General features: G+C 45.4%; 1 protein-coding gene across 1 annotated transcript in view; it reads right to left on the bottom strand.

Moving 5' to 3' along the window:
* The window catches only part of ROBO1 (roundabout guidance receptor 1), a 742961-nt gene extending 736198 nt beyond the window's left edge, over nt 1–6763 (bottom strand). The window contains exon 1 of the mRNA XM_080374482.1: nt 6368–6763. The gene's annotated coding sequence lies outside the window, so the exon portion shown is untranslated. The remainder of the gene's footprint in view (nt 1–6367) is intronic.
* Nucleotides 6764–7750: the final 987 nt, after the last annotated feature.

A 7750-nucleotide genomic window follows, 5' to 3' on the forward strand; every position in this document is an offset into this window, starting at 1 on the left:
AGAAAAAGCTTAGTAAATTTGGAAAGTTTTATAAGGAATCAAAATGAGTTTACAGCTCTTCGGTCCAGCTGTTCTTCATAAAATCCTACTCTAAAGTCATTGTGTTCTTGGAACAAGAGCACGTTACAAACACTACTGCCATTTGTTAAGATTTCCGTGTTTGCCAAGGACAGCACCATATGTATACAGTGGATCTCCTCCTGCAATTAGGTGGTCTGTTATTAGTTGTATACTGTTTTGGAGGATCCCTTTACCTTTCATGTTAAGTTTTTTGGTGCTCTCTAACACTGAATTATTTTGAGTGTGGAAGTCTTAATGAAGACTGTAATGAAGTTCCTTGAGTCTTGTTTTTTGTAGAATGTACTGCAGGACACTAAAAGGTGTGATGACAGCAACTTATGCTCACAGCCAGTGTCTTACATTAAAAAAGTTTTTTTCCATTACCTTTCTATAGTTCCCTTTTAGAAAGAAAAGCTAGAACAAAAACAAATAACAAAAAAAAAAAGAAAAAAAAACCCACATCACCACCAGCCCCCTCAAAAACAATCCAAGAGTATTTAATTGACTATCATGGCTGAGGTCAAACAGACACATAAAACACTGGAAGCAACAAAGTGTGCTATATTAGATCATATATTCAAATACGCATATTTTTGAATATATATTCACCATCATAGCAAACCTGCTAGTGTGAAAAGTTGCCACCATTGGCAACTGAACCCTAGTTACCAGATGAGTCAAATTCCTCTTTCTGCTATTTTCAGGAGTGGAACAGACTTATTATTATGGGGAGTAACAAAGATACACACTGAAGTTCACTCTGTGCCCCGCAGACAACTGTTCCTTCTCCCAAGCAGAGGCTCTGAGAGGGAAACTAGCATGCAACAGAACTTATGCAGAATTGTTTCCCTAAATTGAAGAAAGTGATATAGAAAAAGCCACGATCTAATTGCTGCTTAAGGTGTTTCTCTCTTCAGCCTGAAAATTTCTCTGGAGAAACGGGGATGATGCAGAACTTCCTCAACTAGGGAAGTTAGATTAACCTCCCAGAAATACAGAAACAAGATGAAAGGGCTCTGGAACTCAGTGCCACTTCTTGGTTGGAAGGAAACCCTGTGCTCCGTCCAAGGTGAAGATCCAGGCAGCATGAAGTACAATGCAAACCATGGCAGCTCCTTTATTCAAAAGATGGAGGAGAAAAAGAAGGAATGATATATTGTGCAGGAATTGCTTCATGAGGAAGTAAGGGATGGAACCTCAATTCCAGCTACACTCTTGCCAGAAATTCAGGTCTCATGGCTCTTCTCTGCCCAGTACAAACAAACTCCAAGTGACATCTTCCATCCCTGTTGTACCAGGTTGCAAGAAGAAACAGATGCTGCTTGGGGCCAAAACGCATGTAAGAAAAGCCTGTTGCCCAGGAATGCAAGTACTTGGTTGAAGATAAGACTTTCTGGGCTTTGGATGCTATTCCTTGGACCAATTTTGAACATTGTAACCACAGGGTACCTGTCTGAAGCCAGCTGTACTATAGAGAAGCCACAGCAGAATGAGCAGTATCTCCCCTAGGTTGGGGACAACCAGTAGGCTACCGAAGTCACACTGCTGTCTCCTGCCAACTCATTTTCTCTCTCCTGCCACGCTCATTTTTTTGGTGTAAGGCACAATTTACATGGACTCTGAGGAGCAAGAGATGAGTTGAGTAGGGAAAGAGGACAAGTAGACTCAATGTGTTCACTACTGGCGGTGGAGAAAGCTAAAAGACACCTGGGGAAATAAATTTACCATATGAAAATGTGAGAAATTCTCATGACTTGGCAGATCTGGAAATGGGTAAGGAAAGCCAGATGATACAGGATTGGAAACAAACAAACATGCCTTTATGGAAGTTACGCAGTGATGACCAGGGAAGGCAGGAGGATAGCACGCACTTGGACCTCCAGAGAGACAAGGACAGATTAATGAGTGGAGAAGTTTGGAGGATAGAGAGTGTTAATTGAGGCAAAGGATTGATGTGTTTGGCAGACTATAAATTGATGGTGGTGAGAGAGAACTGATGGGACTGATGATTAGAAGATGGATAGGGAATGAAAGATTTATGGACTGAGAAGCTTAGACAGATAGAATATTGCAGGTGAAACACAGTATATCTATTAAGTCTCTTGTAGATTGGAGGAAATATTTCATTGTCCCCCTGTGTGCTGGGTAAGGATTACCTGAGTCTTCTGAAACCTTATGGTGCTGCTGCACATTCAACTTACATGCTCAAAGTATGCATACTTGCCTTAGAATTCTTTCAGGGGTTATAGGGTTATTCATTTTCTCTGTCCTTTCTACAGCTTTTTTTTTTTTTTTTTTTTTTTTTTTTTTTTATAAAGGCTATATAATAGCAGAGGACACATAACATTTCGTGTTTCTGTTGTGTGATGTATGACTTTGGTGAGACTAGAAAACTGAAATTGTCTGAGCTTTTCTTGAAGAGGCCATTTTCCCTATAATGCAGGTAAATAGGTGTGCAAATCCACTCCAATTGGCGGAGTTACAGTATTGTGGAGCACAGAAAGAGATGGAAAAATCATTAGACCATAAGCTACCCCTGAATATAGAATCAAGTGCTGAACCTGTAATTCCATAGGGCTTGACTAATAAATGTAAAAATAGTGTTCACAATTAGCATTACCAAGTGTGTTCACAATTAGCATTACCAAGTAACTTTAGTCTTGATCTGCAATTATTTGAGTATTTTTCTCAACAGAAAAGATCAAAATATTTAAAGTTCCTGATCTGGTACATTAACAAAGATGTAGCTAGGAAAGTAACAAGGACATAGAGAAACATATTAGTACAAGCACGTATACTATGCACATTTAAAATTGTGACGGTTTGCATTTTAAGCCACAGAAAAGGCTGTATGGAGAAGATATACAAGTGAGAAAAGTAAAGTTTAAGCCTGCTATTTAATTCTTCATCTCTTTCTTTCACAAACACAGGTTTGTAGCCCCTGACAGTTTAGCACATTGCATGTATAACTTCTGTCACCTGCTACCTAGGAGTCCAGGTCTGGCTCTAAGCAAAGCAACACAAGACTGTTAGATGTTTCTGAGGACACAGAACACACTTAAACAGGCAAGTGCAAAACTTCAGCAAACAAAATCATGGTTTCCCAATCATTTTGATGTTTTGAGCTAAGCGCTTCTCTGCTTGACAGCTGATTCCACCCCAGAATGATCACAGCCCATGGAGCTCCTCTCACGTAAAAAGTCAAGAAAATATAAATCCCCTCCTTCCTCCCACCTTCCCCCCTCCCTTTTTTCACACACTTACCTGTTGAACTATACAAGTTTGCTAAATTTATACCTAGCCACACGCCACAACAAATGAGTCAAGGAAAGCCAGACAGAAGACTTCTTTACTCTCATTTCTACTTAGAACTTTACACATGAGGAAAGTATATTGCATTCACTCATCTGTATACGATGTAGTTTCCCATGGTTTCCTCAGGAAAAAAAAAAAAAAAAAAAAAAAAAAAAGTATCTGAGTGTCCTCTGGCTAACACACTTCCCTCTGCTGCTTAGGCTGAAGTTCACATGTGCACACAGACCTGGAAAAGTTACTTGATGGAAATACTTTGTATGTACGACTTCCATGTGGATTACATTGTTTATTGTGGTCCAAATCCAGTTACAGCAAAAGACAGTATGAAAAGTCCATAAAGCTGGGGAGGGGGGGGACGACACACATGACGATGGATGGACAAAACAGAGGAATAGATGACATAGCACCAACAAAGGAAAGCAACAGAACTCAAATATCCTTCCCTGTTGTTAAGAATTTAGTTTTCTTTAAAAACCTATTGAAAGCTTATGTCTAATAAACTTTTTGTTTATGCCTTGGTGAAGACACTTGCAGATACCTCATTGCAATCTTCGTTAAATCCTTCTTATTTCTCCAATATTCAACTGGTCCATGTTCAATACTGAGGATTCAATATTACCAAGGAAAGCAAAAGGTAAGGATCGAAATTTCCTCTAGCTGACTGAAAAAAGCTATCAACAGCCACCAAGCTGTTTCACAGTTGCCACAATGGGATCCTTTGTTTTTAATGAGGATTCTTACGGAAATCAGTGCAGCTTCCTGGCAAGTCTCAGTCATGGTACCAAAAATGCTTGCAGGAATCTGTTATTGTAGGGGCTTGGGACACAATTACTATACAATTTGCAGAAGTTTGGTGGTGTTTTCTGAAAGACTGAAAAGCAATAGACTACTCCTGAGAAGCACTAGAATCATTTTAGTAGCTTTCTGCCTGCCTTCCTAGTCCCTAATCACCAAAAGCTAGGTCTCTTTTCACGCTCTTGTAGCCTGTTTACGCCAGTGTAATGCCCCTGGAATTTACAGCAGTGCAAGATGTAAGCAGAAAATGTGCGTGCAGACAACTATGAAACGAACGAAGAAAAGAAGCACATAGTAAAAAAAAGTCAGACATGATGTTTGGAGATTAGCCTTATTATTTCATTATATACCAGGCCATTCTTTACCTGTTTTGTCTCCCAACTGCATCCAACAAAGGCTTCTTTTTCCTTTAATGAAGAGTACAAACTTCAGTTTAATAAAAAGCCTTTGCAAATGCCAGTTTTTGCCTACGAGTTGAACCTCAACATGTATCTATGGCACAATGGTCTAGGATTAGAGAACTGTCCCTTCAATCCACACATCTGTGAAACACAGGTATGTCACAAAACGTGTTGTTCCACCACCCCACCCTGAAAAATGCCTCTAAAGTTCATCGGTGTACTCAGAATAATCAGCAACTTTAAAGATTTCCATTTTTTTGCCACTGAAATGTGAAATCTGAGCAAGTGAAATTAAACTGGAAAAAATCTTAAGCCCATTTAAATCCATTTTTGAGTCATCGATCTTTAATTAACCTTAACATACCCCAATGAACGTGGAGGGGAAAAAAACCCCACCCTACAACACTTTACAAAAAAATATATATGGATAGCGATCGTGTTAAAGGTGAACTTAATCGCATCCTAAATTTTTTTTGCGTATGTGTTTTGCATTTCTCCCTCCGTATCTTTATTATTTTTGTTACAGCTTCACACTCAGGTGCGGCAGCACTCGCGCTGCCAGCCCTGCGCGGGATGCGCCCTTCGCCGTGGCGCTCCCGCATCTCCACACTGCGCGGGAAATTAGCGAGTACCCCGGCCCGCCCCACCTCAGCGCCCCCCGACCCGCCCCACCTCAAGCGCTAATTTCCCGCGCACCTGGGCCGGGGGCGGAGGGGGGGTGTCCGGCCCTCTGCGCCCCCGGGCCGGGCGCAGCCGGGGCGCGGGTCTGCGCGGATACTCCGCTGCAAGGCGCAGCGCCAAGCATCCTCCGCGGGGGCGCTGCCCCGCGGGGCGGGGGCGGTGCGGGTTTGCGGCACTGCAGCAGGAGCAGCAGCTGCTGCAGCGGAGACGGAGACCTCCCTCCTCCTCCTCCTCCTCCTCCTCCTCCTCCTCCTTCTCCTCCTCCGCCACCCCGCCGCGCCGGGGGCCCTCCATTGTGCGGGGAGGCGTCCGCACACCCGCGGGCTGCGCGCCCCCGAGCCTAGAGGGGCCGCTCCCCCCCTCAGCCAAGCGCTGGCGGGTGCGCTATCACAGCCCCCTCCCCTGCTGCCCCTTTCCATTTCCGAAGAGATTTGTACACCTATACACAGACACACACATATATATACACATTGCCCCCGCTCCCGCTGAACGCGGGTCTCCCGCCGTCCGCCCCGCCGGGGGGGTGTCGGAGCTGGGCGCTTCCCCAGTGGAGCTGCTCCCCGGCGGGGGCATCCCCCGGGCAGGCGGAAAGGGGCTGGCAAGCGCGGGGAAAACAAAGCCGGCCCTGCCCGCCCCCGCCGCCCGCCCCGCCAGAAGTTGCAGCGCGGACCCCGCTCCGCGGCCGCGGCAGGGGGAGGGGGCGGCCCCGAAGGAGCCCCGAGCCCCCCCACCCCCCCACAACCCCGCGGCACAGCGGCCCCGCGGCCGTAAAACTTCTTTGTTAGCAACAAGCGAGGCGAAGTGTGGCCAGAAAGCGGGGGGCTCCGTCCCGCGGAAACCCGGTAACTTTGCGGACAATAAGCACGCCTCCCGTACCTGCACAGAAACTTGTTGGGCCGCTCCCTCCGCTAACCCTGCGCACTAGCTACTTTCGCAGCCCCCTCTCCCGCTGTGACCTCTCCCGGCGCCTCCGGGAAACTGTTGCCTCGCCCGCAGCCGCTTCCCGAGCGCGGCGGAGCGGGGGGCGGCCACCCCCGCACCCCCCCACGCCCCCCCGGCGCGGCTGCCGGCGACACCCCGCAGCGGCCGCTACTTGAGCAGTTGCGGGGACTTACCCTGCGGGATCAGCAGGCTCTCAGCAAACTAGCAGTTCCATCATCCAGACAGTCCTTCGCAACTTTCCTTGCATAGAGCGAGAATATATCTATATAAATATATACGGAGGGAGAGGGGGAGCGCGCCTAAGACGGCAAGATGTTCGGGAGACTTTTGAAATCAAAAGGGGAATGAAACCGGCTTTCTTCCCAGTATCAGGACCCTTGAAAACCAAATCCTTCTTCAGCAGAGAATTCTTTCAGACCCGTTATCTGTATTACTATTAATGCGCGGAGCGGGAGGCATTGCATACAAATAGATCCAAGTAGCAGCGTCTATTGGTGGCGGCCGCGGGCCCCTGGGTCCTACTGCTCCGGCGCCGCCAAACTACAAAGCCGAGCAGCAGCGAGCGCTGCGGAGCGGGCACGGGCGGGGGGGCGGGGGCGGGGGGGGGGGGGGGGGGGACGGGGGAACGGGGGGACCCGAGCCCCTGTAATTGATTCGTTACCTCGGGTATTGTAATACGTGTTGCAATGTTTAAGCGGGAGAAAGCCACATTATGAACGGATGTCATGCAATCTCGCCTTGCGTTGCTGCTCTTGCAGGGCTATTGTGCAGTCTGGTGTGAGAAATGTGTCTGATTTTTTTAAAACAGGGCTTTATTTGTCTACAGCTTTTCCTTTTTTTTTTTTTTCTTTTTTCTTTTTCCAAGTCTTTCCTGCGCTGCCAAAATTATCTGTCACTTCCCTAATAATTTTATACTTACTTCAGTAATCAACTATCCACTGAATTTCACATACCTATGCGTTTTCTTTCTCAAGTTATGGCTTTCCAAGGATGCATACGCTCCTCTGTGCAGAAAGGGTCAACAAACATTCTTAAAAATTAACTTATTCCTAGTTAAAAGAGAAAAAGTAACAAAAAAGAATTATCAGAGCAAGTTTTCTCCATTACAGAATACAGAGACAGGCAGTTTGCGATATTTGAATTATGGTCCTTATAGGATGCAAGAATCATTGGGCTGAAAGAAATTACCCCATTTGAAAATTCAGGCAGCGAAAAGAACAAAAAACAGATGCAGCATTTGTGTATTGACTGCTAAATGGAGAGTAGATGTGAGATAATGACAACATAGGTCACCATAACTGAGAACTGAAAACAACATCAGCACTTACGTATTTATGCAAGAGTATCACACGTAGCTAAACTTCTCTTACTGTCTTGTAGATAGTATATGTTCTATACTAAGCATGCATCTAGATAATAAACATTAATGGGCTTAAAACTGTAAGCATTTAATGAAGTCTTTTAAATAGTGTATAAAGATTAGCTAGAAATAAACCTGCAATATATTGCAATGCATGATGCAGTTAAAGGTCTAGACATGCCCACTTGTCCTACAT

The sequence above is a fragment of the Falco punctatus genome, assembly GCF_963210335.1.
Source record: "Falco punctatus genome assembly, chromosome: 2".
Classification (NCBI taxonomy): Eukaryota; Metazoa; Chordata; class Aves; order Falconiformes; family Falconidae; genus Falco; species Falco punctatus.